Below are 13,660 nucleotides of genomic sequence, written 5' to 3'. Positions count from 1 at the left end.
GCTAATGTGCCGTGTGACCTTGGGCGAGTCACTTCTCCCTGCTCGTCAGATCCCTGGTGAAGGTTGGACCGATTTTGCCCCCTTCCACACTTTGGGGCCTTCTTACAGGCTATGCTGTTTGTTTTCCCCGAGACTCACTCCCCCAGGCCGCCTCTTTCTTCTCAATATGAAAAGTCTTCTTTAGCCCAGGAAATCAGAGAGCAAAGTGGAAGGGCCCTCCAGGGATCAAACAGGCAGCATGATCCCTCTCAGACACAGGTGCAGAAAAATCTCCATTTGGGGGACTTCGCTGGTGGTTCAATGGCTAACATTCCTCAATCCCAACACAGGAGGCCTGGGATCAATCCCTGATCAGGGAACTAGATCCCACGTGTGGCAACTAAGACTGGGCATGGCCAAATAGATAAATAAATAAAAATAAAAAATTTTAAAAATCTCCACTTTGAGGATGTCACAGCTGGGGATCAGAGAGGGCAAGTGACTTGCCCAAGGTCACACAGCGAGGGAGTCTGTGGCAGCAGGGTTGAATCTGTGTGTTCTAGCTTCCCAGCCGGTGGGGGATGGGGTTGCTTTTCCTCCTGTCTCATTAAGCAGTAGGAGGAAGTTCCCAGAGAGCAGTGGCCATGATCACGTGATTTACATTTTTCAACTGAGGCCCTTGAGAGTGGAGTTTAAGTGTGAGAACTCTGGGGTAGAACAGAATTTGGGGTCCTGCATTCACTGCCCCATTTATGTGGATCTTAGGCAAACAGTTTCCCATCTCTGAGACTCAGTTTCCCTAACTGTAAAATGGGCCTATTCCACGGGTTTCCTTTGTGCACAGCTATAAGGATTAAGGATAATATGTGGTTCCTGGCACGCATGGACCTTCCCTAAATCCGGCAGCTACTCCTGCAGGTCCTGAGCCTGGGGCTGGAGCCACATCTGTTTTCTCTGTCAAGCACTTGGAAAAGGAGGGCACCCAGGGCCCGTCTCCCAGGCCCAGCTGTCACGTCTGCTTTGCGCGCCACACCCCTCCCTCCAGAGCCCCTTCCTGGAAGAGACAGGCGGCCATGGCGGGCTGTGCAGGAAATGTCAACCTCATCTCACTGAGGGGACTCTGCTGACACTGCTGAGACCCCTGGTGGGCAGAGTGGGCAGGGAGCAGCCCAGGGCCCAGCCTCGCTCCACGGGGCTGCCCAGACTTTCTTGGTCTCCCTGTCACAGCCTGGCTTCCACCGCTGGGAGACAGCCCTGAAGCTTACCTGGGGTTGGGGCACCCTCAGTCCAGGGGCCCTAAATGGAGCCTTAAGTGGTGGGTAGTTGGGTGGGCTCAACCTCAAGCAAGAGGTGCACAGGGCAGGTGTCTAGGAGGTTTGGGCTCGGGACTCGGAGACAGAATGAACTGGGCTGGAATCCTGACCCTGAGTCTACCACCTACGAACTGTGTGAGCTGGTGTGTGCATGCTTAGTGGACTGCTCAGTCGTGTCCGACTCTTTTGCAACCCCGTGGACTGTAGACCGCCAGGCTCCTCTGTCCATAGCATTCTCCAGGCAAGAATGCTAGAATGGGTAGCCATTCCCTTCTCCAAGGGATCTTACCAACCAGGGATCGGACCTGGGACTTCCGCTTTGTAGGCGGATACTTTACCGCCTAAGCCACCAGGGAAGCCCGTATGACCTGGGTCAGGTCTCTAAACTCAGGTTCTTGAACTAAGAATAGGAAGAGGGTTAATGACCTCTCCACAGGGCTGTTGGGGACACTGCAACAATCTTCCACAGCCAGTACCTGACACATACAGAAAGCACCTAATAGGAGGAAGATGTATGAAAATTGTCAAGCTCTTACCCTCACAGCTGAGCATGGGATTCTTTCACCCATCCATTCATTCACTCACTATTCAGTTAGGCCTCCTTGTGCACTTGATATAATTTGCCAGCCCAGTTCCAGGCACTGGGGAAGCATTACTGAACGTAGAAAACATCTCTGCCCTCCTGGAATTGATATTCTAGTGGGAGAGGCCCAGAGGGGACAAAGAACGGGGCTGGGCAGCAGTAAGAAGTAAAGAAAAGGACACAGAAAACCTGTGCTCAAATCCTGGCTCAGCCACTACCTTGCTGTGTGACTTTGGACAGAGTGTTTCACCTCCCTGGGCTTCGGTTTCCACATTTGTAAAACAGGAGTAATTGCCCAGCCCGGCATCAAGAGATGAGTCTCCACTGAGGAACTAGGGGAAGGGGCTCCTCCCCGCTGCTCAGCTTTCTTCCTGAGACTCAGGGCTGGGGAGCCAGAAGAGGATGGGGGGCCCACCTTCAGCACCTCTACTCAACCACGATGCCCAGCCCAGCATATCCCAAAGCTACACACCTGGAAATGCCTGCCCCACCTATTCAAGTCTGGCCCTAAGGTGGGGCAATAGCTCTGCATGTCTTCTCCAGCCCTAGACCCTCCAAACTAGGACCCTGAGATCCTGGTTCTTCCAGTCACCCTCAGGGTGCCATCTGGGGATCTAGGCATCCTTGTTATTGGAGAAGACCACCTTCATCCACTCATCCACTTTCTGTTTTAAGCAATCAGCCAGGCAACAAACGCTCATCCGGCACTGACTGTGTGGCAAGCCCACACTAGGTCCAGGAGCTCAAGGGTGTGTCAATTTCTTTAGCAAACATTAAACATCCTCTGTTCTAGGCTCTGTGCCTGGCCCTGGGGACAAAGCGATTCATTGATTTGTTCAAGGTTTAGAGTGCCTGCCATATTCCCTATGCTGAGTGTCAAACAAATATCGAGGCCCTATTCTGTGCCAAGCACTACGACAGGTGCAGGGAACAAAGACCCAGGGGCTCTCTGAGCACCAGCGCAGAGCCAGGTGTACCACACGGATGGGAGGACGGTGGCCAGCATTCTGTATGCGGACCTGAAACCCAGAGTTTCTCCCTGTGGCTAATGAATCATTGGGCTTCACAAGAGAAGTGCGAACAGAACCCCTTGTCCGTGAATTTGCTAATTGAGCTCCTCGAACTCAGACATTAACCTGCATTACCATAAATACTGCAGAGAACAGCCGTCCGCTATTGATGCTCAGTGCTAATGGAGAAAACCGGTCGAGGAATAAAACTGAAATGGAATCATAAAACCTTATTTTCACCATTAATTTGAACCTAGTCTTCCCTAAATACCTTCGGCTAAATCTTTCTATAACGTTCCAGGGCTGGGAGAGGGGGTGTGGGAGCCAAAAGAAGGGAGCGGCTGTGCTGTGGAGGCTGGGGGTGGGGACCCTGGAGCTGGAGGGCTGGGGTGGAGCGGCCCTGGGCTGGCTGGCCTGCCTGCTCTGCTTCACTGGGGGCCAGCCAGCCCTGGTCCACGGCAGACAGAGGTGGGTTTTGGTGATGAGCAAAGCCGTCTCCACACATGGAGAGGAGTGAGGGGTGGGAAGAACAAGGTTGACGGAAGGGCAGACAGAGAGGAAGGCAAGAGTGACCCCTTGGCAGGTGGATAGGGGGAAAGCACAGGCGCTGAAAGACAGATGGGCTGCTGGCCTGACCAAAAAGACCGTTAAGGAACAGACAGACCAATAGGTGGAGGAGAGAGATGGGAGGCCGTCTGACCACTGGGAGGACGGACAGAGAGACCTGATGGCGAAACAGAGAGCAAGACTGATGGACAGACTGACAGACAGAAGGACAGCCAACCTGACCTGACCCACGAGAAGCCTGACGACCGACAGGCAGACGGACAGCATCATAGGCAGACAGACGGGCACAGTGACAGTCCGAGAAGCAGATCAAGGGGGAGGCAGGTGGCCAGTCTGCCCGTTGAGAAGGCAGATGGACAGATGGACTGAAGGGCCATGGCGAGCGGAGGCTGGGTTTGGGGCAGAGGCTGGTTGCTAACCCTCCCTGGATGCGCTTAGGGGGAAGGGAAGGGGGGGAGGCCTGGTGGATGTCTTCCTCTTGCGTGTCAAACCCAAACCCCTTGCGTGAGGGAGTCTGGCGTGCAGGGTGCTCCCCTGGGCCCCAGGCTTCCCGGCCTCTTCCCCTCCTTCTCCTCCTCCCAGCCACATGCAGCGTCTGGCACGCAAGGCAAGAGGCTCAGAGTTGCTGATGAGGTGTGCTCCATGGTTGGAAGGTGGGGGCAGTGCCTGGACCCCTCCCTGGGTCACCAGGGCTCAGATACAGCGAGGGGTCCTAGCCCTGGTCTGCCACCCCTTTGCCTCATGTGTATGCTCTAACCCTCACCACCACTCTCTGTGGAAGGTTCTACTATTACCTCTGTTTAACAAAGCATCAAACTGGGCTCAGAGAGGGGAAGTGCCTAGGCCAAGGACTCAGCATGAGGTGGTGGGAGCCAGGCTGCCCGTAGGAAGCCCAGGTGGGCACCAATCCTCAGCAGTCAGTGGGGCTGGCAGGTCCAGTTTCCTTGTGTCTGGGCAGTGTGTCTACCAACCCCTGGAGTTCGCCATAGGAAACCTCCCAGCTCTTAGACAGAGGACGCTTCCTTCCTCCGGGATCAGCTTTTCCAGTGACCAAGATGCCTTTGGCCTCCATCTGAGGGACTGCCATCTGCCTCTCAGCTGGATGCAGAGTTATGTGGGCAAACCCCCAATAACCAGAGCCCTGATCACTCTGACTGTTGCTTGTTCTTTGCTCCATGAACATGGCTGGTTGGGAAAAATTTGAGACTCCCCTAAGGAGTACCCTGCTTTTCCATGAATGGAGCCTCAATTCCCATCCCCTTGATTTTTATCCATTTCTCTTTCAGGTCATCAAGTGCTCAGGACAAGAAATGCTTCCATTCATCAATATAATGGTAGTAGTAGTAGCAGCAGCAGTAGCAGCAGTAACAGCCATCAATGGAGTGTTCAGTGAGAGAAGATAAACTATGTTCTGAACTCCAGATACATTAACTCACACCTCACAGTGGGTCTGCGAGGCAGGCCTCTTCCCCATTTTACTGGAGGGAAAGCTAAATCTAGGTGGCTTCTCTACAGTCTCATAGTAAGAGGCAGAGCCAGGATCTAGATTCTGCTTAAACCCAAAGCCTGGGCTAGTTCTGCTGCCCCAGACAGGCTTGGAGATGCAGCCGGAGCTTGGTGGGGCTTCTGAGAGCCATGACTGGACCATGGGTAGTACAGGGGGAGAGGAAGGGGGTGGCAGATGGTGGGGCAGGGCAGGTCAGAGAACCCACAGAGCTGGGAGGCAGGTGGCTTGGTGACTTAGAGACAGCTTCCTCCACCACCCTGGGTTGCTGTAGGTGAGAATTACTGTCCCATCCCTCATGAAAGAAACATCAGTGTTAATCGGATCAGGCCCCATACCCTGTGCTGGGCATCTCATCCATTTTTAATTTATTTCTTCCTTAAAACTTAACCCATGGAGAGGAGGTGGGGGAGGGGTAGCTGGGAGAAGGCTATGGAGGGATGTGGGCGAGAGGATAATTCCACACCTTCCGGATGCATCCAGGGAGGCTTTGTAGCACAGCAGTTTGGAATCACATACATGGGGGTGATTTCAGCTCTTTACTTGCTAGCCATGTGACCTTGAAGAAGTCATTTCCTCTCTCTGTGCCTCAGTTTCTTCCTCTAGAACACGAGGCTAATGATATCCATGCCCATAGGTTGTGCCAGGCACATAATAACATGGAAAAAAAAAAGTGAAAATGAAGTTGCTCAGTCGTGTCTGACTCTTTGTGACCCCATGGACTGTAGCCCACCAGGCTCCTCCATCCATGGAATTTTCCCCAGAGTACTGGAGTGGATTGCCATTTCCTTCTCCAATAATAGGCACATAATAGGTGTTTAGTAAATTGCAGCCATTGTGCCTAAGGGCTGGTCCGAAAAATGGAATGTTTTGTCATTCTCATTGCCTGGAAACGCCTTTCTTCCTGAGGCAAAATGATCCTTCATTGAAGGGACTCTGACCCTAATAAGGGGTTCTTAAGTAGAGTTGAAATCTCTCTTTCTGAAACCTCAACCTTCTGACTGTGGGAGGAAATATCCCAAGCCCGTTTCCCAGGACAGCCCCTCCAGGATCTGAAGACAATGATAGGAAATGTTCCCCTGTCCTTACTGGGGTCTTGCTACAGTTTCTAGTTGCCATAGCTTCCAGAACCCCCTTCAACATAGTATCTTCCCCTTAACACACCCAAGGGTTTGTTTTTCTCCTCCAGCACAGTCTAGAAAATATTACTGAACCAGGACATAAGCTGCCTCAGCTTCACTTAGTCCACAAGACACTGAATCAAAAGTATTTGGACAAGAAGAGAGGCAAGTCTCTAGATACGCCAGGCCAGCATGGAGCATGGCAGGAACTCAGTACTTCCAATAATCCAGCCTCAGTCCTTCCCAAAGTCCAGAGGTGGCCTTAGAGGCAGGCGCCTTCAGACGTAGCTTCAGCACCAAGGACAGCTCCACCGGGTTTGGCGGAAAGATTGTCCAGCTGGGTTTGAGGCTCAGCACAGTTCAGGCAAGGTGATGGCTCCAGACCTCAGACAACTGGCTCAAGGCTGGTAGTTATCTGGTTGCAGGGTGGAAATGCTGAGTAACTGTTGAATGAGTGCTTGATTGAGCGCCTTGGTTTCAGTCAGGGCCAAATTATGGAGCATAAATTCAGAAATTGGAGACCTTGAGGGGAAAGCAATTTGGGCCTGAAGTTAGAGGCAAGAGTCTTATCTCATCTGAGCCTTAGTTTCCCCAGCTGTGAAAGGATGGGGAGAAGAATGGAGATATAGAAAAGGCCTGGTATATAATCCTTTTGAGACTTGACCTTTCTTGAGGATAGAGAGGAGTGTCTGCCTGGCCTGTGAACGATGCTGGGAGGATCTCAGAGGAGGAGGCAAATGCATGTGTTAAACTGGATTCCTGGGGCTCTGCTGTGCATCTGAAGTTGGGCATTCCATGTCTGGGATATCTCTGTGAGTATCCTTACACTGAGGCCGAGTGATTCCTATTCTGAGCATCTTGACGGACATGCAGTTCTGTCATTGGGGGAGAGACTAGGGGAGGGAGGGAATCAGAGGTGACCATCTGAGCTTGGCATGCGTGCATACATACACACACATACACACACACACACACACACAAATGCTCTTACCACCCTCTACATACTCTCATACTGTCACCCTCTACACCACTCATATGCTCAGTCACACACTGATTCATGTCACAGTCATGGAAATGCATGTATATCACACACACATATAATCACATATACAATAGTATTGAACGTGAAGTCACTCAGTCATGTCCAACTCTTTGCGACCCCATGGACTGTAACCTACCAGGTTCCTCTGTCCATAGGATTTTCCAGGCAAGAGTACTGGAGTGGGTTGCCATTTCCTCCTCCAGGAGATCTTCCCAACCCAGGGGTTGAACCCAGGTCTCCCACATTGCAGGCAGATGCTTTACTGTCTGAGCCACCAGGAAAGCCAAATACAATAGTATACCAGCTCCAATCACACACATTTGTATGTTTCATGTATTTTGGTCACTGGGTTCTACATACAAAGACATCCATTAACTTCAGCCACCCTCACTTTCACGGCTTATACTTACTCATCAGAGTCATACTCCAGAGACCCAGGCACACGCAATCCTAAATCAACAGTCATATATCCTCATGGAGATAATGTTACACATGCCCTTTTGCATAGTCACATGCCACCACATGCACAAAAATGCCTGTGCAATCTCTCAGAGTCACTGAAACACAAACCCATAGCATTAGGCACCACCCTGCTCCCTGGTCTGCCCCTTCCTTCATCCTCCTTGTCCAGTGAGCCTGGGCTGCTTTCCCAGGTGTGATCAGCTAACTGACTGGGTGACTCCTGATCTTAGGACAGGGTCCACATCCCTAACCACCCCCTCCAGCACACCTCACCACTGCCCCTCCCCGCAGGGGTCAGAATGACTTAGTTTGGGTCCTGGTTCACCACTCACCAGCTCGGAGCAAAGTTTCCTGTGCCTTGGTTTCTTTACTGGTATAAACGGGATGCTGACAGCAACCTTCTCATAAGGCTGCTGTGCGGACTGGAAAGCACGCCTGGAAACGCTTGTCACCATGTCTGGCACATGATACAAGGGTGGTAAATCGTGACTCATTAGTATTAATAACAGTAAGCCAGCCACGTAGGTTCCCATTAGATGCCACACAGACAGCCTTCTCCCCAGAGCCCCTTTCACACAAGTGGGTGGAGGTGGGGACAGTTGCTTTCAGCATCCAAAGACCATGTCCGCTTTGGGAGGGAGGGGCTGCCCCGGGCTCCTTTCCCCTCACTGCCCTGGCCCCCACCCTTGGGTCACCTTGGCTATGCCCCCACTTGAACTTTCTCCTGATGGTTCCCAGCCTCCTTCGCCTGGATCTGCATCACCTCGACCCCTGCCAAGGCCTCCAGCCCGCTTCTTCTTCCCTTGGGCTCCTGCTATCTCAAAGCCGGGAGGTGGCTTTCTGGTTTATTTTATTTGATGCTGGGCCCCTGACTTTTGGTATTCTGAGAGAAGCTCTTGCACTAATCTCCCCACTCTAAATGCTCGTCACATTTCTCTTAAAGCCACAGGAGCTCCCCCCACCCCATTCCCATCTTTTATTCATCACCTTCCACCAGCCCCAACACAGGAGACATGGAAATGCAAACCCTCCAAGGACTGCGAATTTCATGCCAGCAGCTGACCCTTCGCCAGCCACCTAGGGTGGGAGAGATGAAGGTATCCTAATGAGGTGTCTAGGCATTGGGGATGGAGTTGGAGAGCTGGTCGTCCATGGGCCTGGGCCATCACCCCCTAGGCAAAATGAGAGCTAGGGGAACAAGGGTAAGGGGGCTTCCCTGGGGGCTAGGATGCTAGCCCACCCTTGCCTGCTTCCAAGGCCTCACCCACACTCACCAACTGCCTCAGCCTTGCACCATCCCAGAGACACCCAGTCACCCTCCTCCAGTCATAGACACTGTTCCCGTGTCTTACCCTCATATCATCTCCTGATCCTCATGACAAGCCTGTGTAGTGTGTGGTGTATTGACCCCATGTGATGGGTTCAAGGTCATGTGGAAGGGAGGATGAAGAAACTGACCCTGAGACAAAGCAGATGCCCAGGGCCCCAGGAAGGGTCATCTGCCTGTGCTTCTATCATTCACTGAATTCTGACCATGATCCAGCCCTGGGCTGGGTACTGGGGTTGTCTGGCTACATAGGGACATTCTCGGCCTTAACCAGTGGTGATTAATCACAGTGCCATGTAAGTGCTTTCATAGGAAGCCTAAGGGTCTGTGGTGGAGAAGGCAATGGCACCCCACTCCAGTACTCTTGCTTGGCAAATCCCATGGACGGAGGAGCCTGTTAGGCTGCAATCCATGGGGTCGCTAAGAGTCGGACACGACTGAGCGACTTCACTTTCACTTTTCACTTTCATGCATTGGAGAAGGAAATGGCAACCCATTCCAGTGTTCTTGCCTGGAGAATCCCAGGGACGGGGGAGCCTGGTGGGCTGCCATCTATGGGGTCGCACAGAGTCGGACACGACTGAAGTGACTTAGCATAGCATAGCATAGCAAGGGTCTGTGGGCACTCAGAGAAAGGAGGCATCCAGCCCTAAGTCAGGGGAGGGGGGTACCAGAGTTTGAGAACTTCAGTATGGGGAGGAATTAGCCAGAGAGGAAGGGAGAGGAATATTCCTCTAATGGAACACACACAGCACAATCACAGAAGAGGCTGAGAGTGTTTACGAACCTGCAAGTGATTTCTTGTACCTGGAGGGTCCTCTGTGTGTTTCAAGGGATGAGACAAGATACACCGGTGGGGCCAGGTAAGAAAGTTCTGCTTGATGCCTTGGAACATCTCTTCCCACGCCTCCTCTAAACCCCAGCTGCACCGTCTGTCTTCCTCTCCCCAGAAGTTCCCTCAGAGGACTAGGAGGTTTGGCCAGCTTTGCCCACACTGAGGGACCAGAGAGTCATTCTTCCTGGTGCTTCTGTGCTTCTTCAGAGGAGTCCAGGTAGAAAAAGACTTGCTCCAAAGAGAGATGATACTAATGGTGAAGATTCAGACATTGTGTCTGATTAAAGGGTAGGGTCCTTATATATTTGAGAATTTCCTTTTGCTCCTCAAATGGCTCCTCTAGGTAATTTGTTTTCCTTCATCCGGTGGTTCCTAGAATGGTGATGCCAAGTACAGGAAGTGGAAGAGAGTCCAAAGCTGCTTTGGGAAGCCTTCCTTTAACTCACACTATGAGAAGTTGGGTGGCCTAGGTTCAGAACCAGGGTGCGTCTCTAATGCTGTGCAAACTCGGGTGAATCCTCTCTGGGTAAGTCTAGGTTTCTCTATTTAAGAAACATGAAGGGGATGTTGCTGGTCATCCAGTAGCTAGCCTCTGAATTTCCACTGCAAGGGTGGGGGTTCCATCCTTGGTTGGGGAACTAAGATCCCACATACCACATGGCCAAAAAAAAAAAAGAAAAAGAAAAAAAGAAAGAAACATGGAGGGTGTGGAGAACGAACAAACTGGTCCTCTCAAAGCTCTCTGATTTTATAATAAGAGCAAAGAAACTTATTACAGTTTTCTATGATCCTATAATTTGGCTTCTCTATTTTCTTTAGCCTGTGAGCAGCTTGAGGGCAAAAATTATTTCATTTATTTCAGAATTCACAGATTCAAGCAAGGACCTGTCACATAAGAAATGCTCGGTAAATATACAATCATTCATTTATTCATTCAACAAACATCTGTTTACATACAAATGAAAGCCACCAGTGTGCTGTGTGCTAGTGTTAAAGCATTGAGTAAATTAGATACCATACCTGCTTGTTGGAGTATGTTGAGTGATAAGGGCAGAAGATAAGTAAATAGACAATGTATAACTTCAACAGGTTTTAAGTGCTATAAAAAGAATAACCTTGTGTAACATAGCAGAAAGTGACTCAGGAAAAGGCAGTCGTTTTAGGGGTTGATTATTTTGAAGACATGGAGGAACATTCCAGGCAGGAGGAAGAGCTCATGCCAACACCTGGTGTGTTCAAGAAATCAAAAGAAGGGTTTGAATGAGGGGGAGGTTGGGTGGAGGGAGGTTGCTTTAAAGCTGGAGCAGGTTTGCTTTAGGCCAGGTGAGGACTTTAGATGTCATTATCAACTTGATAGAAAACTTTTGGAGGGGTTGTAACCCCTCCAAAAGAAGGGGTGTGTGTTGTGAAGATCCCTTTGGCCAGAATCCCTTGTGCAGAATGAATTATGGGGGTGAGAGAGGAAGAAGGGACACCTGTGAAGAGGCTCCCACAGATGTCCAGAGGAGAGGGGGTGTCGGTGGCTCAGACTTGGCAGCAAGTGTGGAATAAATGGTTAGATAGAACCCACCCAGATTCTATGACCTGCAGGTGCACCCAGTCACTGGGGTCTAGCACCCTGGACAGCGCACTCCACTCATTCCCAGAAGGGCTGATTCTGGGTTTCTCCCAGACACGAGATTCCTCAGAACACCCTCCATTGTGGTTTTAAAACATTTTAATTTCTAATTAGAAAATGTTCCAACATACAGGAAAACCAGAAAATACAGTAACATACAGGTATGTGCCCACCCAGGTTAAATGGGTGTTAACATTTTGTCATATTTGCTTCAAAGCCCTCTCTCTTTTTAAAAAAAGAAAATGGATGGAACACGATCAATACAGCTCAATACCTCTTTCTTCCTTGCCTTTTCTCCACAGAAGTAACTAAGCTGAAGCTGATGTTTACCGTCCCGGGCATGTGTCATCTTCTATTTATGCATGCAAAACCTGTAAGTCTATTGTTACATATATTTCAAAAGTTTATACAAATGGTATAATACTGTACACATTTCTTTGCCATTTATTTTTTCATTCCATATTTATGTTCTGGAGATTTACCATATTGGGAACATGTTGATCTAGTTTGTTCATTTTAACTGTGATAGATGATTTCATTGTGTTTATAAAGCAGCTTATTTTCCCGTTCTCTTGCTGAGAGGCAGTTAGACTGCTCCTCACTTTTCTATCACATACTAAGATGTGGTGAATATCCTTGACCACATATCCTTTTGCACACGAATATGAGTTTCTCCAGGGCTTCCCAAGTGGTGCTAGTGGTAAAGAACCCACCTGCCAATGGAAGAGACATAGATTCAGGTTCGACCCCTGGGTTGGGAAGATCCCCTGGAGGAGGGCATGGCAACCCACTCCAGTATTCTTGTCTGGAGGATCCCATGGACAGAAGAGCCACAGTCCATAGGGTCGCAGAGAGTCAGACACAACTGAAGTGACTTGGCATGCACGCACACCTGAGTTTCTCTAGGATGCATGGAAAACACTCTGGGTTCTGCACCCAGATTCTATGACCTGCAGGTGCAACTCATCCCCCAGCTGCTGTGAGTGCTGGCTGCTAGGGATTCACAGCTGCTCACAGCTTCTTGGGAACTTCTTTATTCAGGAAGTTATAAGTTACCCACCACCCTGCCCCCTACATTGGGCAGCCCACAGTCAATGACTGATGGATACAGCCAATGACTGATGGATAAGTCTTATCCGTCAATGACTGATGGATAAGCCAATGACTGATGGATAAGCCAATGACTGGTGCAAAAGCCTGGCCTCTTTGCCTCAAGGCAGATTCACTCTGCAACGTTACTAATGCTTCAGAGCTCCCCATGGGGTCAGATTGAAGATAATCTCCAGCTGAGAACCTACCATCACTTAACATTTCTTCCTGCCCTATCTGCCTGACCCTCTCTCTCCACCTGAGAGTCCTCCCTCTAGAAACCACCTGCACAAGGATCTCGGGCACTGCTTAGGGGACCTAACTTCAGACAGGCACACACCTAACCTAAGGCAGAGCCACTGTGTCTCAGATTTGCTCATCTTAAAACGGTTTCCTAATTGTTCTCCAAAGTAGTTGTACCAATTTACATTCCCACCAGCAGTTTACAAACATTGCTGACCGCCCCCACCCACCACACTCATCTATACCAGTGTTATAGACTAATTTTGCCAATCAGATCGTGTAATATGCTAATTTTTGTTTTAATTTGCATTTCCGTGCTCACTAGTGATATTGAGAATCTTGTTACTATTTTTATTGGCGTTCAAATTTCTTCCCCTGTTATTTGTCTGTTCACATCTTTTGTCCATTTGCTTACTGCTTTGGAATGTCTATGGTAAATTGATTCTTTGAGGCTTAAATTTTTTATTTTGGAGACTAATTATCTCTTGGTTGGTTATCCAAGTTGAAAATACCTTCTGCCAGCTGTGGCTTTAACAAATTTGCTTATTTTTTTGTCATGTAGACATTTTTGACTTTAAGGAAATAAGATTTATCATTTCCTTTCATTTGTGTTTGTGTCTTATTTATTTTCTACTCTGAGATCTTCAAGTTATTTCCCTGTTTTGTTTGAAAAGCTTTGTACTCTGCTTTTTATACTTACTGATAGGACTTTGATCAACCTGGAACTTATTTTGTGAGTGGTGTGAATGGGGATGTACTTTTATCTTTTTCCATGGGAGTATTTAATTGTCCTAATATCACTCATTGACTACCGTGTTTCAAACACTCAGATACATTTGGATCTGTTCTTGTCATTATTCTGCTCTTTTTCTCTGTTTCTCTATTCCTGGGACCAAATCAAATAATTTTAATTATTTAAAGCTTTGTAGCAATTATTGAGATCTAGCAGGGTAAGTTTTCCTTCCTC

This window comes from Bos mutus, chromosome 2 (genome assembly GCF_027580195.1).
Source record: "Bos mutus isolate GX-2022 chromosome 2, NWIPB_WYAK_1.1, whole genome shotgun sequence".
NCBI classification, from domain to species: domain Eukaryota; kingdom Metazoa; phylum Chordata; class Mammalia; order Artiodactyla; family Bovidae; genus Bos; species Bos mutus.
The sequence above is the reverse complement of the archived record's forward strand: the minus strand, read 5'-3'. Positions refer to the sequence as shown.